General features: G+C 38.2%; 1 long non-coding RNA gene across 1 annotated transcript in view; it reads left to right on the top strand.

The window, feature by feature from the left end:
* LOC130866226 (uncharacterized) overlaps positions 1-17,836 on the top strand; it is a 45,056-nt gene extending 27,220 nt beyond the window's left edge. Inside the window, exon 3 of the long non-coding RNA XR_009056333.1 lies at positions 17,483-17,836. This is a non-coding gene — a long non-coding RNA (uncharacterized LOC130866226). The remainder of the gene's footprint in view (positions 1-17,482) is intronic.
* Positions 17,837-22,621: the final 4,785 nt, after the last annotated feature.

Here is a 22,621-nt window from a genome sequence, read left to right as displayed (position 1 = left end):
GGGTTTTTGTTAGGTTGTCACTGAGGGTTTTTTTTACTTGTGTTTAGGTTTTTCTGGTTTATGTTTTAGGGCTAGGGTTTGGGGTTTTGGTTAGGGATTGGGGTTAGGGTTATGGGGTTAGGGTTAGTTGGTTAGTTGTTAGGGGGTTAGGGGGTTGTGGTTACAGGGTTGTGGTTAGGGTTATGGCGTTAGGTTTAGTTGGTTAGTTTGTTAGTTGGTCAGTTGATTAGTTGGTTAGTTTGTTAGTTGATTATGGGTTTAGGGGGTTTGGGTTAGGGTTATGGGGTTTTGGCCAACTGGTTAGTTGGTTGGTTATTTTGTTAGTTGGTTATTTGGTTAGTTGGTTTGTTGGTTATGGCGGTTAGGGTTATGGGGTTAGGGTTAAGTGGTTGGGGTTAATTTGATAGTTGGTTATTTGGTTACATGTTTATGGGGTTGGGGTTAGGGTTAGGGGGTTAGGGTTAGTTGATTAGTTTCTTAGTTCGTTTGGCAAATTGGTTAGTTGTGTAGCTGATTAGAGGGTTGGGGTTAGGGTTAGTTGGTTAGTTTGTTAGTTGGTTAGTTGTTTTGTTGGTTAATTGGGTATTTGGTTTGTGGGTTAATTGGTTAGTTGGTTATCCGATTATTGGGTTACGGGGTTGTGGTTAGGGTTATGGGGATAGGGTTGGGGGTTAGGGTTAGTTGGTTAGTTGTTTAGTTGGTTAGCTTGTTAGCTGTTAATGTGGTTATTGGTTTGGAGTTAGTGTTATGGGTAAATGTTGGGAGTTAGGGCTAGTTGGTTAGTTGGCTATTTGGTTAGTTGGTTAGCTGATTAGGGAGTTCAGGTTAGGGTTATGGGATTATGGTTAGTTGGTTAGCCGATTAGGGGGTTAGTGGGTTGTGGTTAGGGTTATGGGGTTAGTGTTGTTGGTTAAGGTTAATTATTTGTTCAGCTGGTTAGTTGGTTACTTGGTTATTTGTTTAGTTGCTTAGGTGATTAGTGGGTTGGGGTTAGTGTTAGTTGGTTAGGTGGTTAGTTGGTTAGTTGATTAGGGGGTTGGGGGGTTGGGGTTAGGGTTATGGTGTTAGGGATGGTTGGTTAGTTTATTAGTTTGTTAGTTTGTTAGTTGGTTAATTGGTTAGCTGTTTAAGGTGTTGGTTGGGGTTAGGGTTAGGGGTCAAGGTTGGGAATTAGGGTTAGTTGCTTAGTTATTTTTGTTACTTGGTTAGTTAGGTGGTTTGGTGGTTTGTGGGTTGGGCTTAGGATTAGTAGGGTTAGGGTTTGTTGGTTAGTTGGTTAGTTGCTTTGTTGGATAATTGGTTAGTTGGATAGCTGATTATGGGGTTGTGGCTAGGGTTAGGGTGTTATGTTTAGCTGGTTATTTGGTTAGTTAGTGTGTTACTGTTAGGTTGTCATGGTCATGGTTTAGGAAAGTGTAATGTTTTACGGTGATGTGTATGGTGATGTATAGGGTTACGGTGTTAAATGGTTAGGGGTTAGGCTTTATTGGTTAGGGTCGGGTTAGAGTTTGTTCGTTAGTTGATTAGTTCGGTAGGGGGTTAGGGGGTTGTGGTTAAGTTTAAGGGGATAGGGTAGGTTTGTTAGTTAGGTAGTTGGTTTGGGGTTTAAGGGTTTGGGATTAGGTTTATGGGTTTAGGGTTAATTGGTTATTTCGTTAGCTGGTTAGTTGGTTAGTGTTATATGCTTAGTGTTATGTGATTAGGTTATGTGTTTAGGGTTTTCTGGTTAGGGTGATGGTGTTAGGGTCAGTTAGTTCGTAAGCTGGTTATTTGGTTAGTGTTATGTGGTTAGTGTTATGTGATTAGGGTTATGTATTTTGGGTTTTGTGGTTAGGCTTATGGGGTTAGGGTGAGTTGGTTAGTTGGTTAGTTGCTTATGGGGTTAGGCGGTTAGGCGGTTAGGGGGTTGGGGCTAGGGTTAGGAGTCAAGGTTGGTTTTTAGTTGGTTATCTGGTTATCTGGTTAGGGGGCTGGTGTTAGGGTTATGGGTTAGGTTATGGGTTGATTGGTTAGTTTGTTAGTTATTTTATTAGTTGGTTAGAGGGTTAGGGGTTTGTGGTTAGTTTTAGGGGGTTAGGGTAATGGGTTTGTTGTTAATTGTTTAGTTGATTAGTTGGTTAGTTGGTTAGCTGATTAGCTGATTAGGGGGTTATGGGGTTGTGGTTAGGGTTATGTGGTTAGTGTTGGTTAGTTGGTTAGTCAGTTAGTCAATTAGTTGGTTAGTTGATTGCTTGATTAGTTTGCTATTTGGTTAGTTTGTTAGCTGATTAGGGGGTTTGTGGGTTGTTTAGCATTATGGGGTTAGGGTTAGTTTTTTAATTGGTTAATTGATTAGGGGATTACTGGGTTGGGTAGTTTTATGTGGTTAGTTTTAGTTGGTTGGTTGGTTAGTTGGTTGGTTGTTTTAGTTGTTCAGTTGTGTAGCTTGCAAACTGATTAGCAGGTTAGGCAGATATGGCTTTTTGTTTAGGAATATGGGGTTAGAATTTGTTGGTTAGTTGGTTTGTTGGTTAGGGGGTTTGGGGTTTGTGGTTAGGGTTAGGGATCATGCTTGGGTGATTTGGTTAGTTTTTAAATTGGTTATTTGGTTGGTTAGCGGGTTTGGGTGTTTAGGATAGGCTTATGTGGTTATTGTTAGTTTGTTACTTGGTTAACTTGTTAGTTGGTTAGTTGGTTATTCCTTAGTCGATTAGTCGGTTGGTTGGTTAGGTGGTTAGTTTATTTGATTAGGGGGTTTGGGGGTTGGGGTTAGGATCATGGGGTTATGGTTAGTTGTTTATTTTGTTAGTTGGATAGTTGGTTAGTTGGTTCATGGTTCATTTATTAGGGCTTAGTGGGTTGGGGTTAGGGTTATGGGGTTAGGTGTAGTTGGTTAGTCGGGTAGTTTGTTAGTTGGTTAGTTAGGCGGTTCGGGGTTGTGGTTAGAGTTCGGTTCAGGGTTGGTGGTTAAGTATAGTTGGCTAGTTATTTCATTAGCTGGTTAGATGGTTATCTGGATGGGTGTTATGTTTATGGGGTTAGTGTTTTGTGGTTAGTGTTATGGGGTTAGGGTTTGTTGGTTAGTTTGTTATTTGGTTAGGGGTTAGGGTTTTAGGGGTTGGTGTTACGGTTAGGGGTCTGGGTTGGGGGTTATGGTTATTTGGTTAGTAGGTTTGTTTAGTGGGGTTGGGGGTTGTGGATAGGGATGGGTTTTTGTTATGGGGTTATGGTTAGTTGGTTAGTTGTTTAGTTGATTAGGGGTTTATGGGGGGTTGTGGTTAGGGTTAATGGGTTAGGGTTTGGGTGTTATTGTTAGTTGGTTAGTTGGTTAGTTGCTTAGCAAGTTATGGTTTTATTAGGGCTATGTGGTTATATTTAGTTGGCTAGTTGGTTAGTTGGTTAGCTGGTTAGTTTGTTATCTCATTGGGGGTTAGGGTTAGTTGGTTAAGTGGTTAGTTTTTTAGTTGGTTAGGGCGTTAGAGCTTTGGGTTTATGGTTAGGGGTCAGGGTTTGGGGTTAGGGTTAGTTGGTTAGTTGGTTTTTTTTTTTAGTTGTGTCGTTGATTAGTTTGTTATCTGGTTAGCAGGTTAGGGGGTTAGAGTTATGGGGTTAGGATGTCTTAGTGTTAATTGCTTAGTTTGTTATTTTGTTAGTTGGATGGTTAGCTGGTTAGGAGGTTAGGGTTATGGGGTTAGGGTTATGCGGTTCGGGTTTGTTGGTTAGTTGTTTGGTTAGTTATATGTTTAGGGGGTTAGGAGTTTGTTTTGTTTTTTTATGTTATGTTTGTTATGTTTATATTTGGGTGTTAGGGTTGGGGTTTAGGGTTGGTTGGTTAAGTTGGTTAGTTCATTAGTTGGTTAGCTGGTTAGCAGGTTAGGGGGGATTAGGGTGGGTTATGGTTAATTGGGTAGTTAGTTATTTGGTTATTTCCATGGTTAGCTGGTTGGGGTTTTGGGTTTTGGGGTTATGGTTAAGGTGTTAAGGTTTGTTGGTTAATTGTTTGGTTCGGGTTAGTATGTCAGGGTTAGTTTTAGTTTGATAGTTGGTTGGTTACCTGGTTAGTGTGTTACGGGGTTGTGGTCAGGGTTATAGGGTTAGTGATGGGTGTTAGGGTAAGTTGGTTATTTGGTTAGTTGCTTGGTTATGGGGTTAGGTGGTTTGGGTTAGGTTAATTGGTTGTGGTTAGTGGTTTGGGTTAGTTATTGGATAGTTGTTTAGTTTGTTAGTTCCTTAGTGGTTTATGGGGTTGGTGTTAGGCTTATAGGATTAAGGGTAGGGAGTTAGAGTAAGTAGGTTATTTGGTTGGTTAGTTGGTTAGTGGGTTATGGTTATGGGGTTAGGGTAATGGGGTTCATGTTTGTTGGTTAGTTGCTTAGTTGTTTAGGGGTTAGGGGGTTTGGGTTAGGGTTATGGGGTTGGGGTTAGTGGGTTAGTGTTAGTTCGTTAGTTGTATAGTTTAGTTGGTTAGCTGGTTAGTGGGTTATGGGTTTGTTAGGGTTATAGGGTTATGGTTAGGGGGTTAGGTAAGTTAGTCAGTATGTTACTTTCTTAGTTGAGTTTGTTAGTTGTTGCGGGTTAGGGTTATGGGTTTGAGGTTAGTGGGTATGGTTGGTGGTTTGCGGTTAGTTGGTTAGTTGGATAGTTGGTTAGTTTGATATTTGGTTCTTTGTTTAGCTTGTTAGTGTTTTAGGGGGTCGTGGATAAGGTTATACAGTTAAGGATAAGGTGTTAGGGTAAGTTGCTTATTTGGTTGGTTGTTTTGCTTGTTAGTGGGTTAGTGGGTTAGGTGGTTAGTGTTTTAGTGGTAGGGTTAGGGGGTTAGGGTAAGTTGGTTAGTTGGTTAATTGGTTTGGTTTTTAGGGTTATTGGGTTAGGTTTATGGGGTTAGTGTTTGTTGGTTAGTTGCTGAGGGGGTTAGGGGCTTTGGTTATTGTTAGCAGCTTAGTGCTAGTTGGTTAGTTGTATAGTTGGTTAGTTAGCTGGTTAGTCGGTTAGGGGGTTGGGGTTAGGGTTATAGGGTTAGGGTTAGGTGATTAGTGTAAGTTGATTGTTTGGTTAGCTGGTTAGTTGGTTAATTTGTTAGTTGGTTGGGCAGTTAATTGGGTAGTTCGTAATTTGCTCCGTTAGTTGGTTCCATGGTTAGCTGGATATTTGGTTAGGTGGTTCGGGTAATTTGGTTAGTTGGTTTGTTGCGAGTTTGTCAGGGGGTTAGGGTTATGGGGTTAGTGTTTGTTGGTTAGTTGGTTATTTGGTTATGGGGTTAGGGGTTTGGGGTGTTGGGGTTAGGGTTAGTGGGTTAGGGTTAGTTGGTTGGTTAGTCAGTAAGGGGTTGTGCTTATAGGGTAGTGTTAGGGGATTAGGGATGAGTAGTTGGTTAGTTGGTTAGTTGTTTGATTATAGGGTTAGGGGTTTAGGTTTAATGTGTTACTGTTAGTTGGTTAGGTGTACTGTTGCTTATTTGGCTAGCTGTTTAGTGTGTTTGGGGTTAGGGGGTTAGGGTAAGTTTATTCGGTTAGCTGGTTAGGGGGTTAGTTGGTTATGGTGTTAGGGTTATGTGGTTAGGGTTAGTTGGTTAATTGGTTAGTTTGTTACTTGTTTGGGGGGGTAGAGGTTTGCTTATGGATAGAGGTCAGGGTTGAGGGTTAGTGTTCATCGGTTACTTGATTATTATTTTAGATGATTATTTCGTTTGGTCTTTAACTGGTTAGCAGGTTGGGTGGTTAGGGTAATGGGGTTATAATGGGTTTGTGTTATTTGGTTATTTCATTATATGGTCAGTTATTTAGTTTGATGGTTAGCTGTTTAGCTGGTTAGGTGTTAGGGTTACGGGGTTCGTGTTTGTTGGTTAGTGGGTTAGGTGGTTTGGGTTAGGCTTATGGTGTTAGGGTTAGTGGGTTAGGTTTAGTTGGTTAGTTGGATAGTTGGTTGGTTAGTGGGTTAGCTGGTTACTGGGTTATGGTTATAGGGTTAGTGTTAGTGGGTTAGGCTAAGTTGGTTATTTGGTTAGGTGGTTAGTTGTTTAGTTGGTTAGGTGGTTAGGGTGATGGTGTTAGGGTACGTTGGTTAATTGCTTAGATTAGTTGGTTGGTTAGGGGTTTATGGTCATGCTGTAGGATTAGTTGGTAAATTGGTTAGTTTGTTGGTTGGTTAGGGTGTTATAGGGTTGGTGTTATTGCTAGGGGTCAGGGTTGAGGATTAGGGTTCGTTAGTTAGTTGGTTATTTGTTTAGTTGGTTAGTTGGTTAGCAGGTAAGTGGGTTATGGTTATGGTTTTAGGGTGGGTTAGGGTTAATTGGTTAGTTAATTATTTGGTCAGTTTTTGATTTGCTTTTTAGATGGTTAGGTGTTAGGGTTATGGTATTAGGGTTATGGGGTTCGTGTTTGTTGGTTAGTTGGTTAGTTAGGGGGTTAGGGATTTGGCGTAAGGGTTAGTGGGTTAGGATTATTTGGCTAGTTGTTTACCTTGTTAGTGAGTTAGGGTGTTGGTGTTAGGGTTATAGGGTTAGTGGGTTAGCGTTAGTTGGTTAAATGGTTATTTGCTTAGTTTGTTAGGGGGTTACGTGTTTTTGTTTAGGGTTATGTTGTTACTGTTATTGGTTTAGCTTTAGTTGGTTAGTTGGTTAGTTGGTTAGCTGGTTAGCGGGTTAGGTTGTTGGTTAGGGTTAGTGCGTTAGAGATTGTTGGTTAGTTGGTTAGTTGGTTAGTGGGTTACGGTGGTAGGGGTTAGGGTTATAGGGTTAGGGTGTTAGGGTAATTTGGTTAGTTTGTTAGTTGGTTAGTTGGTTAGGGGGTTAGGGTTATGGGGTTTATGGTTATTGTGTTAGGGTAAGTTGGTTAGTTGGATAGTTTGTTATTCGGTTACCTGGTTAGTGGATTGGGGTGTTTTGGTGAGGGTTATAGGGTTAGGATTGTGGGTTAGGAAAAGTTGGTTATTTTGTTACCTGGTTAGTTGGTTAGGTGGTTAGGGTGTTGGTGTTAGGGTTCGTAGGTTAATTGTTAAGATTGTTAGTTTGTTAGGGGGTTAGAGGATTGGGGTTATGGTTCTCTGGTTAGTGGTTTAGTGGTTATTTCGTTAGTTCGGTAGCTGCTTAGCAGTTTAGGGGGGTTAGGGTGATCAGGTTATTGTGTATTAGGTTTATTTTGTTAGTTTGTTATATGGTCAGTTGGATGATTAGCTGTTTAGCTGGTTAGGTGTTAGGGTTATGCGGTTAGGGTTTGTTGGTTAGTTGGTTAGGGGACTAGGGGCTTTTGGGTTAGCGTTATGGTTTAAATCTATTTGTTCTTTATGCTTTTTCTATCTCCACAGGGATATCCTTTAAGTTGGGAAAGTTTTCTTTAATATTCGTCATTATATTTTTTGTGTCTTTTATCCAAAATTTTCTTAGGGTTCGTCTTTTCTATTTTTCCTGTACGTTTTGTTAATTTGTTAGGTTTACTGTTTATTTTCTTCATGAACTGATCTAGTTATCTTCAAACCCTGAGATTCTCTCTTCCATCTCTTATGTGTGTTAAAATTCCCTTTATAATTCCTGTCAATTTTCCCTTGTTTTTCATATCCAGTCTTTCTTTATTGCATGTATTTCAGCCTTAAGTCTTAAACATTTCCTTCAAAAGTTTGAATTTTTTTCTTGATATTCTGGGTTTTTCTGTCAGTGGTTCATTAATGTCTTTCAGTTTTTTGCTGTTGCTTTTTTTTAATTTTAATGGGCCGTTTTCACTTTAAAGATCTCTATACTCTTTATAATTTTTTTTTAAAATGACTTTAGTCTGATTATTCTTGGTTATGATGTCTGCCTGGTCTGTGATCACCTGATTCTGATGTTACTGTCATGCTTTTTAGGTTTTTTGATAAATTCTTTCATTGGAGTATGCCCATGTTTTGTTTTCATTTGATCCTGGCAGCTTCTTTGTATCTTGTTCCGATTCTTAACGTGGCTATCTGTCATTTTGCAACTGTTCTTGATCTGCTCTGTGTCTCAGAGGTGTCATTTAGCTTGTCTTCTTGTTTTATTTTATTGAGTTGCTCTTTTGGTCTACTCTGTGAGTTAATGGCTTGGTTTTTGAGTTCCTCTCTTTTTTTTCTTACCTGAGGCATGTTGGGTAGGACCCCAAATAATTTTCCTACTGTGGATGTCAGAGAGAGTGGGGGGTTTTGATGTCCTACAGTGTGTGGTGTTGTACTTTGTTGCTGGTCATGCACCGCTTGTTTCTCTCTGTATTGTAACACATCGCTGTGACACGAGAAACGGTGAGCTTTTTGTGTCCCATGTGATTAGCAGCTTCCAGGGTACTGTGATTTTTTTGGGTATTAGGTCAGAGTGCATTCAGGCAACTCTCTCCTGTTAGGTAGCTAGAGAAGAAAAGCCATTTGGGAAGGGGCCTGGGGATTAGACCCAGAATGAATGTCCTAGATGTTTGGTTGTCCTACCGGTTACCTGCACACTCCGTTCTTGGTCCTTGCTTAGGATAAGGTTCTATGGCTAGGGTTTGGTGCTAAGTTCTATGGTTAAGTCTAGTTTTAAGGGTTAGGGTGTATGGCTATTGCCTAGGGAGTTACAGTTGTGCTTGTGCTGGGCTAGAATTGGGTTAAAATTATGGTTTATTTTTAGGGTTTAGGGGTTAATTTTTTTAATTCTAGTTATGTCTCAGGTTTTGGTTAGGGTTATGGTTTTGGATAGTGTTTTGTCTTGTATTTGAGTTTTGCTTATGGTCTGTTGTATGTTTAGGGATCATGATGTGGAAGTAATGACGTGTTTTGGTTTGGGTTCATGTATTGATCTACTGTTTTGTTGTTTTCTTGTCGGTATTTTGTTTTTTCTTAGTATTTTTGTTAGGGTGTCACTTAGTGTATTTTTGCTTGTGTTTATGTTTTTCTGGTTTATGTATTAGATGTTAGGATTTATGTGTTAGGGTCTGTGGTTATGGTTAGTTGGTTAGTTGGTTAGGGGGTTAGGGTGTTGTGGTTAGGGTGTTGGTTATTGTGTTGGGGATAGGGTTATGGGGTAGGGTTAGGGGATTAGGGTTATTTGATTAGTTTGTTTGTTGGTTAGTTGGTTCGGGGGGTACGGGGTTATGGTTAGGGTTATGGGGTTAGGGTTAGTTGATTAGTTGTTTAGTTGGTTGGTTGGTTAGTTGGATAGTTTATTAGTTGATTAGTTAGCTAGTTGGTTAGTTGATTATGGGGGTTAGGGTGTTTGGGTTATGATTATGTGTTTAGGGTTAGTTGGTTGGTTAGTTGGTTAGGGGGTTATGGGGTTGGGGTTAGTGTTTGTCATGTTTGGGGGTTAGGGTTAGTTGGTTGTTTGGTTAGCTGGTTAGTTGGTTAGCTGCTTAGCTGGTTATTGGGTTAGGGTTATGGGGTTCTGTTCGGTGGTTATGGTTATGGGATTAGGTTTGGTTGTTTAGTCGGTTAGTGGTTTTGTTAGGGGGTTAGGGGGTTAAGGTTAGGGTTAGGGGTCAGGTTTGGCGGTTTGGGTTAGTTTTTAGTTGGTTGTTCGGTTAGTGAGTTTGGTGGTTTTGGATAGGTTTATGTGTTTTGGGTAATGGGGTTGTGGTTAGTTGTTCAGTTTAGTTGATAATAGTTTTAGTGTTTTTTTGTTAGGGTTAGGGGGTTATGGTTAGTTGATTATTTGGTTACTTGGTTAGTTGATTAGTTGATTGGTTGGATATTTGGTTAGTTGGTTAGATGATTAGGTGGTTAGGGGGTGGGGTTAGGATTATTTGTTTATGGTTAGTTGGTTAGTTGGTGAGTTGGTGAGTTGCTTAGTTGGTTAGGGGGTTGGTGTTAGTGTTAGGAATCATGTTTGGGGGTTAGGGTTAGTTGTTTAGTTGTTTAGTTGGTTATTTGGTTAGCTTGTTAGTTGGTTAGCTGGTTAGTTCGTTATGGTCTTAGGGTTATGGGATTAGGCTTATGGTGTTAGGGTTTTGTGGTTATGGTTATGTTAGGGTTTGTTGGTGAGTTGGTTATTTGGTTAGGGGGTTACGGGGTTGGGGTTAGGTTTAGGTGTCAGGGTTTGGAGTTTGTGTTAGTTGGTTATTCGTTTAGGGCGTTTGGGGGTTGGGGATAGTGTTATGGGTTTTGGCTAAGGGGGTTATGGTTAGTTGTATAGTTGTTTAGTTGATTAGGTGTTTCTGGGTTTGTTCGTTAAGGGGTTAGGGTTGGGGGGTTACAATTAGTTGGTTAGTTGGTTAGTTGGTTAGTTGGTTAGCTGATTAACGGGTTAGGTGGTTGGGGTTAGGGTTATGGCGTTTGTTATTTCGTTTTTGATTATTTGGTTAGTTGGTTATTTGATTAGGGTATCTGTGGGTTGGTGATAGGGTTATGCAGTTTGGGTTATGTGGTTATTGTTAGTTGATTACTTGGTTAGTTTCGTTGTTTATGGGTTTATGGGTTGTGGTTAGGGTTATGTGGTTAGTGTTTGGGCGTTAAGGGTTGTTTAGTTGGTTGGTTGATTAGTTGTTTAGCTGCATAATGGGCTAGTTGGTTGGGGTTAGGGTTATGGGGTTTGGGTTAGTTGCTTAGTTGCTTAGTTGGTTAGTTGGTTAGTTGGTTATGTGTTTGGGGTTATGGTTGTGGTCAGTGTTGGTGGTAATGGTTAGTTGGTTACTTGTTTAGTTGCTTGTCAGGTTAGCTGTTTGTTGTTCGGGTTATGGGGTTAGGGTTATGGGGCTATGGTTTTGTGGTTAGGGTTATGGCGTTATGGTTTGTCTGTTAGTTGATTAGTTGTTTAGGGGTTTAGGTGGTTGGGGTTATGTTTAGGGGTCAGGGTTGGTGGTTTGGGTTAGTTTGTTAGTTTGTTAGTTGTTTACTTTGTTAGTTGGTTATTTGGTTAGGGTGTTTGTGGGTTGTTGGTAGGGTAATGGGGTTTGGGTTACGGGGTTAGGGTCAGTTGGTTATTTGGTTAGTTGCTTAGTTGATTAGGGGTTTAGTGGTTGTGATTAGGGTTATGGTGTTAAGGTTATGGCTGCGGGTTTAGGGTTAGTTGCTTAGTAGGTTAGTTTAGAAAGTTGATTAGTTGGTTAGTTTATCATTTTAGTGGCTTGGTAGGTTTGTGATAGGGTCATGGGGTTAGGTGTAGTTGGTTAAGGTTTGGGGTCATGTTTGGGATTGTGGTTATATGTTTAGTTGGTTAGCTGATTAGTTGGTTACTGGTTAGTTGGATACTGGTCAGTTGGTTGCTGGTAAACTGGTTACTCGTAAGTTGCTAAGGGTGTTTGTGGTTAGGGTTGTTTGGTTAGTTGGTTAGTTGTTTAAGTGGTTGTTAGGGTAATGGTGTTAGGTTTAGTGGTTAGTTGGTTAGTTGGTTAGTGGGTAGTAGGTTGATTTAGGGTGCGGTTATCATTATTTGGTTAGTTGGTTAGCTGGTTAGTTGGTTAATTGGTTAGTTGCTTACTGTTTATTTGGTTAACGATTAATTGGTTACTATTCGTTTGTTACTGGTTATGTGGTCACTGGATTTGTTGGTTTCTGGTTTGTTGATTACTGGATTTGCCGGTCACTGGATTTGTTGGTTTCTGGTTTGTTGATTACTGAATTTGCCGGTTACTGGATTTGTTGGTTCCTGGTTAGTTGGTTACTGGTTATATGGTTACTGGTTAGCTGGTTACTGGATTTTTTGGTTACTGGATTAGTTGGTTCTTTGTTAGATGGTTCCTGGTTAGATGGTTACTGCTTAGATGGTTACTGGTTAGATGGTTACTGGTTAGATGTTTGTTATTTTATGGTTAGTTGGTTTATGGTTAGCTGATTACTGGTTATGTGGCTATTGGTTAGTTGGTTACTGGTTCGTTATTGGTTAGTTGGTTACTGGTTAGTTGGTTAATGGATTTTTTGGTTCCTGGTTTGTTGGTTACTGGTCAGTTGGTTACTGGTTAGCAGGTCACTGGTTATCTGGTTACTAAATTTGTTGTTTACTGGATTTGTTTAGTAATTATTGGTTAGTTGGTTAGTGTTTTGGTGGTTATTTGTTAGTTGGTTACTGGTCAGGTGGTTATTGGTTAGTTGGTTACTGGTTACTTGCTTAATGGATTTTTTGTTCCTGGTTAGTTGGTTACTGGTTAGTTGGTTACTGGTTAGTTGGTTGCTGGTCAGTTGGTTACTGGATTTGTTGGTTCCTGGTTACTTGGTTTTTGTTTAGTTATTTGATTTGTTGTTTACTGTTTAGTTGGTTTGTTAGCTGGTTATTTGGTTACTGAGTAGTTGGCTACTGGTTTGTTGGTTACTAGTAGTTGAATAATGGGTAATAGGTTACTAGATAGTTGCTTACTGGATTTGTTGGTTACTCGTTAGCTGGTTACTGGTTAACTGGTTACTTGTTAGTTGGTTACTGGTTTGTATGGTTACTTCTTAATTGGTTACTGCATTTGTTGGTTCCTGGTTAGTTTGTTACTGGTTATTTGGTTACTGGATTTGTTGGTTTCTGGTTAGTTGGTTGCTGTTTAGTTGGTTATTGTATTTGTTGGTTCCTGGTTAGTTGGTAACTCGTTATTTGGCTACTGGCTAGTTAGTTACCAGTTATGAGGTTAATGTATATGTTGGTTATTTGGTAGCTGGTTACTGGTTAGCTGGTTACTGGTTTGCTGGTTACTGGTTCGTTGGTTACTGGACTTGTTGCTTACTGGATAGCTGGTTAATGGTTAGCTGGTTACTGGTTAGTGGGTTACCTGGTTATTTGGTTACTGGTTACTTGGTTACTGGTTATTTGGTTAGTGGCTATTTGGTTACTGGTTAGCTGGTTACTGTTTAGTTGGTTACTGGTTGGTTGTTTACTGGATTTATTGTTTCCTGGTTAGTTGGTTGCTGGTTAGTTGGTTGCTGGTTAGCAAGTTTCTGATTATTTGGTTACTGGTCAGTTGGTTACTGGTTAGCAGGTTAATGGTTAGTATGTTAATGGCTAGTTGTTTTCTGTTTATTTGGATACTGGTTCGTTGGTTACTGGTTAGTTGCTTTGTGGTTATTTGCTTACTGGATGTTTGGTTACTGGTTTGTTGGTTACTTGTTATTTTGTTACTGGTTAGGTGCTTACTCGATTTGCTAGTTATTGGATAGCTGGTTACTGGTAAGCTGGTTACTGGTGAGTTGGTTTCTGGTTAGTTGGTTCCTGGTTAGTCGATTAGTTCGTTAGATGGTTAGGGGGTTATTTGGTAGGGTGGTTAGGGTTATGTGGTTACGGTTATGTCGTTAGGGTTATGTGGTTAGCGTTAGTTGGTTAGTTAGCGGGTTGCGGTTAGGGTTATGGGGTTAGGCTTAGTTGTTTAGTTGGTTATTTGATTAGTTGTTTTGTTGCTTAGTTGGTTATTTGGCTGTCATATTATGTGGTTATGGGGTTGTGGTTAGGGTTATGGGGATAGGGTTGGGGATTAGGGTTAGTTGGTAAATTGGTTAGTTGGTTAGTTGGTTAGATTATTAACTGTTTATGAGGTTTGTGGTTTGTGTTTAGGGTTAGTGGTAAAGTTTGTGGGTTAGGTTTAGTTGTCTATTTGGGTAGTTGGCTATTTGTTTAGTTGGTTAGTTTTTAGGTGGTTAGTTTGTTAGGTGGTTATGTGGTTTGGTGTTTGGGGTTAGGCTTAAAGGCTTAGGGTTAGGGGTAGGTTTAGTTGGATGATTGGTTATTTGGTTAGTTGGTTATGTGGTTGGGGTTAGGGTTATGGGGTTACTGTTATGGCATTAGGGTGACTTTGTAAGTTGATTATTTGGTTATTTGGTTAGTTGATTATTTGGTTAGTTGATTAGGTGGTTAGGGGTTTTGCGTAAGGGTTATGTGGTTAGTTTTAGTTGGTTAGTTGGTTAGTGGGTTAGGGGGTTGGGTTTGGGTTGCGGTCAGGGTTGTGGGTTATGGTTAGTTGGCTGGTTGGTTAGTTTGTTAGTTGGTTATTTTGTTAGCTGGTTAGTGGTTTATGGTTATGGGGTTAGGGTTAGTTGGTTAAGTGGTTAGTATTTTGGTTATAGGGTTAGACAATTGGGGTTATGGTTAGGGGTCAGGGTTGGGGGTTAGTGTTAGTTGGTTAGTTTGTTAGTTTGTTACTTGGTTACAAGCAATTTATCATTACATAGTGTTTATCTTTAACAAATGCTTTTCCAGCAACTAATGAAATTATTGTATGGTTTCTTTTTCTTTCAGTGTATTTATATGTATTGCATTGTGCTTATATCTGTATAACAGCTTTGATTTATAGATTTTCATGTTTTCGGTCAGCCCTGCATCTATGATCTCAATCCTCTTATATCATTATATATTTTCTGTTTGTGTTTTTTTGTATTAGATGTTTCACTGTTTTTGCATCTATGTTTATGAGCATGCATGTTTGGTGATTTTCTCTATGTTGAGTTTTTTTGGGGTTTTGATATGAGGACAATGATGTAGCTTCATAGAAAGCTTTTCAATGACTCTTCTGTTTCTATTATGTGAAACAGCTTAAGGATTTTCACCTCTTCTTTGAATTTCTGTTAAAGTTCTTCATTAAAGCTAATTAGACCTGTGCTTTTCTTGGTTTGTAGGTTTTTTACGGCTCCTGATATTTCCTGACTGCTTCTCAGTCCATTTTCATTGTTCCCCTCGTCTTATTGATTATTGGTATATGTTATTTTTCTACAAGCAGGTCCATTTCTTTTACATTGTCCAATTTTGTGTCATATATGCCTTTCCAGCAAGATCAAATTATTTCATGGTCTCCTTAGAGTCTGTTATTTCCCCCATTTCATTAATTATCTAGTTAGTTTCCATGTTCTCTTACTGTGCCTGTTTATTAAATTGGATACCCTCTTGTCAATCTTGTTTTTCCTCGATTAACCAGCTCTGTGGTTCATTGATTTCTTTGTATTTTCTGTGTTTAAATTTTGTTAGTTTCACTCCTTCAGTTGATGATTTTCTGTGTGAGATTCCTTTTTCTCAAGCTCTTTTAGCAGTGCTGTTAAGTGTTTAATGTGAGCTTCTTCTATTTTTGTTATGTGTGCACTTAGTACGATGAACTAACCTCTTAGAGCTGCTTTCATTTTGTTTATGTTGTGTCTTTATTTTAGTTGAATTCCATGAAGACTTTATTTTTTTTTTTTAATTCTTCTTAGAACAACGGGTGGTCTACTGTTCGGTTTCCATAAGTTTGTCGGTATCCTGGTATTAGAACTGTTGTTGTATTCTAACTTTGATCCATGGTGATCTGATAAGGCTCATGTGGTGGCAAAAATTTCTTTAGATTTTAGGGATTTATTTACATATTTCTTCATTTGCTGATTATGTTTGCAAAAGTCTGTGTGTATGACTGTAGGCTAGAAGAGGGCGCCAGAGATGATTACCGTAGGTTGTGCGCCACATTGTGGTTGTGGGAATTTAAGTCAGGTCCTTCGGAAGAGCAGTCAATGGCTCTTAACCTGAGCCATCTCAGTATTCCCCCCCCTCCCCTTAGTTATTTTCTAGACAGGGTTTCTCTGTTGCTTTTGGTTCCTGTTCGGTGACTAGCTCTTGTATACCAGCCCTGTCACGAATTCACAGAGATCCACCGGGCTCGGCCAAAAACTTTTTTTTGTCTGTTAAGTTTACTTTGTTACCAGGTATGGGGCCAATATATAATAAGGTGCCGTGAGATGCTCAGGAGGTATATTCTTCGAAATTGCTGTTAGTTTTCTGTCTGGTTGTTTTGTCTATTGTTGAGAGAGGAGTGCTGCGGTGTCTCCTACTATTAGTGTGTTCTGAGACATACTCTGATATCTTGTAATATTTTTGTTTTTATTTTCCTGAAATTTATATTTGGTATTGATATTTCATTCTGATGAAAGATTCATGCTATGAGTATGAACTGCCCATCTTATTCTCTTATGCATGCTTTAAGTTTAAGGTAATTCTTGTTAGATATTAATAATTATGGTGGTTTTTAAAATCTGATCTATTAGGTGTTCCGTATGTGCTTGTACCTCATTAGGAATATCCTTCCTCATGTTTGGAAAGACTTTTATTTTTATCCATCTATTTTCTTGGTCTTTGAGCTGTATTTCTTCTCCTTTTACCTTTATTGTTATTTTTGTTCTTTTCGTGTTGTCCCAGATTTCTTGGATTTCTATCTTTAAGAATTTGTTCTGTTTGCTGTTTTCTTTCATCAGTGTGTTTATTTCCTCTAATATATTCGATTTCTGAGATTCTTCTATCTCTTCTATTCTACTGTTTATACTTGTCTCTGGATCCATTGTTTTTTTGCCGATATTGTATGTATCCAGCCATTCCTTTTTTATTTTTAAAGATTTCCTCCATTTCAGTTTTCAAGTCTTGTACTCTTTCCATTTCTGGTTTTATTCCTTTTTCTTGTTTTCTTTTTCTAAGGTATCTTTGAGTGATTTTTCATTTCTTAATTTTTTGAGATTCTTGTCATCCAATTTTTAAAAATTTTTTTTCTCATTGTTTGATGGCCCCTATCTCTTTTATAAAATTACCTTTAATGTACATTTCTTTCTTTATCCTTTCGATTAGCGTTTTCAGATTCTCTGTAGAGAGCCGTGTGGAGTCACACCTGATGTCTGTGTGTAGAGTCTTATGCGGAGTTGCACCAGATGGTGCTGGCTCCTGCCTTCAGTGATCATGAAAGCGAGTGCTCTATGTGATAATCAACTCCTAATATCAGCTAGTCCTGACTTATGCTATTATCGCGCAATGATTGTACCCTGCTTGCATATGCGTGGAGCTAAGGGTAGTGCCCACCTGTCAATCTGTGTTTGGTTTTCCAAGTCCTACTCAAGTGCGGGGAGAGGTTTGCCCAGAGAGAGCAAGAGACACAGTGACCGCATTGTGTCCTGAATTTTCTGCAGCAGGAAAAGCTTCTGGTGTTGTGTCCTTCTTGCTGTTGTATGTTTGCTGAATTCTCATGCTATTAAGCTCTCTTTCAGATTGTCGGAGGGAGTTTTACACGCATGTACATCTGTGCTAAGTCTTGGCTGGTGTTACGGTCTTTGCTGTGGCAACCTGTGTAATTTTTTTCTTGGTCTTCCTTTTCTTAGTTATTTTATCTCTTGATTCTCTTGTATCCACTCCACCATGGAGTATTTGATGGTCCACAGCACCATGCAGGTTCATCTGAATCCTTGTACTCTATCTGTGATGGGGTAGGTAGAGAAATTTATTAGCCAGAGAGAAGCACCTCTGAATGGTCAGAAAACTTAGCTGATTTTTGGGTGCCTGATTTCTGTTTGCTGCTTTCACTCATGTTTAAGGTCATATCAGAGTCCTCTCTGTGTGGTGTTAATTCCGTTGTTTAATGAGAAATCTCTTTCAGATATTAACTTTGCTGTGTGATAGTCATTTGGGAAATAGAAGTTAATCCTGACAGAGAGAAGGTGGATTAAGAGGAAAACACTGTAGTTATGCTGGAGACAGATGCAGTAAATTCACAATGTAGTCCACAGCCTTGTTATAGTATACATTAATTTTGATGTGTTCATTTATGATGACTTAGTCAGACATATGCTTAAGCAAATTGCCAATCACTGTTACAAATAATATGTTTTCTGTGTTGTTACCTAGGTATCAGCATCCGTGAACAAACAAGCAGCTTCCCTACCACATCCATACAGTCGTCAGAGAAGGTAAGGCATCTTTCTTTTGTGACAGTCCAAGGACCGCTCTACTATATTTCCATTGAACAAGGTGTCCATTCAAAGCTAGTAGCTTCCTTAACACCAAGTAAAAGCAGTACAGTTAAATTCCGGTGACACTGCCAGTGGCCCCTTATTTTGCCTCAGACATACCATTTTCAACCACATTCTGATTGCCTAGTTTCCTTCCTCAAGATTGTGGTTTTCAGCCATTTGTGATTCCTACATTGATTGATCTGTTTATTTTTGTGTTTAATTTTAACTTTGGTTATTTGACTTTATAATTTGCCCTTTTTATGTCTAATTTCTTGAGTTGTTTATATTTTTGGTATATCTATGTAATTGAGTTTTGTGCCTGTTGATTGATATGCATCTTTTTTCATTTTTCTAAATGTTGAATTCCAGTTATGCTGGCACCATTTGTTGAAGATGCTTTCTTTGTTTGTTTGGCTAATTTTACCTTCTTTGTAAAAGAAGAGCTGTTCATCAGTGTTGATTATTATGTGTGTTTTGGATTTTATTCTAGTAGTCAAGTCTCTGTTTTTATACCATTACCAAGCTGTTTCCATTACTGTCTCTCTGTGGTGGAGGTTGATGGATTGTCATGCCTCTGGAAGTTCCTTTCCTTTACAGGATTGTGTCTGCTACCTTCGGTTTTTTTATTATTGATGAAGGTGATTGTTTTTATCTAAACTGACATTAATAATTTATTGATATTTTGATGTGGGTTACAATTATATAGATTGCTTTTGGTATGATTACCATTCATATCATGTTAATCCTCTGTTCAAGAACATTGGGAGATCTTTCCATTTCCTGCTGTATTCATCAGTGTTTTACTACAAAAGCTTTATGTTAATTTCATAGATGTCTTTAACTAGAGTTAGTTTTATCGGTTATCATTTATTGCTTTCTGGTCCCTGGGTATTGGTTTCATTTAAGTGAGGACACTGGATGAAGTGTATGAATAACTGCATAAGATTGATTTCTTATGAACTTGTATACTCACTAAAAAGCATTGCTTCAACTTTGAAACCCCCCTTGACTCACATACATGTTCATGAGAAACTTTTGACTCTCTTTGCAAGAGACAATACCTCAATAAAAACGAAATGAAGTACATAGAAACCAGGCTAAAAGAATGCAGAAGCAAAGTACTCCTTTATAACTGGTAGAGTGTGAAGAACTGAGCTCACAAGCCAATTCTTTATCCATTGTATAGATTCTCACATAACATTTTAGGATTGTGCATAGTTAGCTTTCGTCTATTCTTGGTTTCCCAAGCAATTGTTTCCTAACTTCATTTCATCTGTCCCAGGAGTTGCCTTAATTCTGGACCATTGCTTGTGTCTCCACAATTTCATACTTTTCTAAAAATTAGTTTTAACCATAAAGTATGTTAACATTTTGTCTTGTTTGAATATAAGACATACGTCACCATATATATTAAAAGCATGATTATAATAAACATATCACCGGGGTATGGCTATTACTTTGTGAGAAACTCTAATCCTGTCAATTTGTCGGCAAAAATATGTTCAATGTTAGAGCCATCTGACTCAGGAAATGATTTAGCAAAAGTTTTGTATCTTCATGTAAGTGATCATTGAAAGAGGCATTGCCCAAAAGATAACCTAGAATAACCTTCCATTCCTGCAAAGAATCATTTTAAGAGATATCACTACTCCCGAAAGTGTTTAAATTATAATCATAATGCGAAGTAATTATTTCTTGCAATAATGTAAATTTATTTCCAAACCTACTCACAGTTTGCTAAAGTACATCAATCTGTGTATGAGGTCGAGCATATGTTTAAGCATGCTGAATACATTTCATGAGAATCTTTATGACATTGCTCTACAAAATGTTCGTCTGCAAGGATGTATGTAAAGCAGTAACAGCCATATAGGCAGTAGCAGCAACAGCAATAAGGTTAAGAATTACAGCTATTGCTGAACCTAACATGAACTTCAGTTTTTCAAATATCTTATTGAAGAGTGATACAACAATATCAGCTATAGAGTCTGGAGGCAAATAACGACTTAGGTTTATAGGCAGCCAAATATATGTGCTTTTCTGTTTAATCTTAAGTGATTTTCAGTATTAAACATAACAGATGAATTAATACGTGATTACAATTAACTACATCAACTAGTTTCATTAGTGAAATTGATTCTTCCAAATAAAAATACATATGTTAGTGACACACAATCATTAGAAGCGGATACTTCTGTTCCTGTTTCAAGTAATGACCCATTAAAAACATGACCAGGTTTTAATAAGGCAGCTATGACTTTTGAAATATGCGTCTGTAATGCAGTAGGGACTGTGAATAACGCATTGCGATCATCACTGATTCTTCCATATCCCCATGCCCGAAAACTGCTTCCATTTATCTTTTCATTCTCTGTTAGATTCATCCTGGTAATATAAACCATATCACATAGTTAATATACCATTAAGAACAAGTGTTAATAGATTGACCAGTTATTCTTTAATATTTTACATATTTCCCCAAACGAGTTTTTCCTATAAATGACTGATATTATAAGCTATAATACGTAAAATCTGGACATACAGATGAAGGCGCAAGTCATAAACAATCCAACACCAGTGGTATTTATTTAAAGGGGAATAAACTTACAGATCACTGTCCCTGACAACAGCCCTTTGCCAAATTAGGAAGAAGTCTGGTTTCTTGAACCAGAGAAGGAAGTAAAGAGAGCGAGTTGGGAAGTAGCCGCTTTTTAAAATGGAAATAGACCAAGCCCCCATGGGCTGGTATCTCAGTGGCTATTGACTGGAGGAGCAGAAGTACCCCCCACAACACCTCCCCCTTTTGTTTAAGTAAGAGAGTTCTATACATACTATGAAATTATATACAATAAGTTCAAATATCCTATTTTAACTAGCTTAGGTCTTATATATTTATTAGCTTGGCTAAGTCATGAGTCAAAATTAACTACATTTATGTAGTCTTCAACCCCATCCAAGATTTGAGAAGGGAAATAATGCTACCTGAGTAATTATTAAGTGCAATCAAACAACTTCGAAAACATGCAACAAATTACAGAGACAACTAGCTATCTGTCCAGTCACCCAAGGTCACGTTTGCAGCGTATAAGCAACCAACTTTGGCTAAGGCCTAAATTAACTGACATACCATTTTCAAAGTCAAGAAACTTCTCAAAACTATCGTACCCTGTCTTTGCAGGATATGACAGTCCTGTTTTTTCCATTCACAGAGACTCTGTATTTCTGTCAGTGGTTGAGGTATGGGCATTTATTTACCCAAAGTCAACTTCATCAAAGAAGAAAGGCTCTAGGTAGAGTGTCTTTGGTGCTCAACATTGTCGCTGTGCTGCCAGGAGCAATTGTTTTTCACTGCCACAAAACTCTGAGGTAGATTAAAGGACATTTTCAATATCTCTTTGAAGATGTTGAACATTATTTATTGATACTGAGTATAATCTCTATGTATCTGAAGAACCTGATTAGTCAAATTATAAATGACAAGGTTAGAATACTATTGATCTATATAATTCTCAATACCTATATAACTTAAGGAGTAAGACAATTCACAACTGTGAAACAAATGAGGACAATGACCTCCAAGTATAAGCAATGTACAAATACATTGTAGTGTGGTAAATATAAATCAATATACAAGCAATATGTAAGTATCTTAATCAGAGGTAGAAATGTACACTGCAATATGTTAAGTATATACAATATATATGTATAAATACAATATATGTCAATGCATAAAAAATGTTTTTACACTGAGGCAGAAACATGCATTCATACATTAGTCAATATAATTTCACTTTGTGTCAATATATAACAATCGATACCAAAACATTTGTCTCAAAACAATAACTCACATGTACCAACAAGTACCAAACAATTGTCCCCTTTTTTTTAATGATCCCTGATCTTATAAAATCCCTTCCCCAGCCCTCAGCCATATACCAATTATAATCAAACCATAAATGATGTCCCTAAACCCAAGTTCAAACTTTACTGGGAGAGGGCACATCATCCTCTAGAGTTACTTCCAGCTGTCATGTTGGCGACGTTCTTTCTGGGTGAACCTGTGAAAGTAAAATGATCATTAAATTTCAAGATCAATGTCTTTTAAAATTGCAAATAGCCTCTGAGTATTTGGTGCTGGTCTGTCCAGAGTGTTGTATAACTACGCAAGTTGGGATTGTCTTGTGCAGCTGGTCCCCAAAACAGGTCTTGTCGTAATGCTAGCAGTATCATGACGCCATGTGAACCAGGAGTAGTCCATGTTATGGGTCCCCATCTTCTTCCTGGAAACTTTAAATGTCACTTCAGGAAAAACTCATTGTTCACTGTGAAAAACTTAAACATTAATCATGTAGACATATAAAGACAAACACACACACACATATATATGTATATAGATATACTCAATGAAAGGAATGATACGTATATTAAAAGTACGATAGATTTGAATAAAAGCTTGGATGTTTTCTAATCTCATATTTGTTTCACTCCCCTATCATGGCTCTCGACATGAGACAGAAACTCCAGAAACTCTGGGTTTTTCTCTTACCAGAAGACTGAGAGTGACTGAGCGAGATTCCAACTTCAAAACCAGCTCTATAAATTCAGAAAAACTGTTTAGTATATTTTAATCACACAACTTATTCATTTTTCTTGATAGTTCCTATTGGGCAGATATTTTTCCCTCTGTCAGCATCTAAACATCCATGATCCCTTGAATTTTTCAAACATTATTTTTTTCCCTTAAAGATAAGAACAGAACCCTGCTCCCATTTTATGTTTTTCTTAACACCTAAATGAATATCATCATTGTGGATGGGTTGTCATTTCTCCTTTCCAAGAGGTTTCTCCTCTTCAAATTGAACCTTTATTAATTTTTATCGTATCCACAATTTTTCTTCTGTTGAAACAAGAGCAAAACCTCTTCCCCAACGTATCACATCTACTGGTTTCCATTGAGAGGTCAGCACATCTTTGAAATAAATTGGTGGATTTAGTTCAGCATACTTTTCCATTATCCAATGTCTTTCTGCTG

Source organism: Chionomys nivalis, chromosome 25 (genome assembly GCF_950005125.1).
Source record: "Chionomys nivalis chromosome 25, mChiNiv1.1, whole genome shotgun sequence".
NCBI classification, from domain to species: domain Eukaryota; kingdom Metazoa; phylum Chordata; class Mammalia; order Rodentia; family Cricetidae; genus Chionomys; species Chionomys nivalis.
This window is presented reverse-complemented; position numbering and strand designations above follow the sequence as displayed.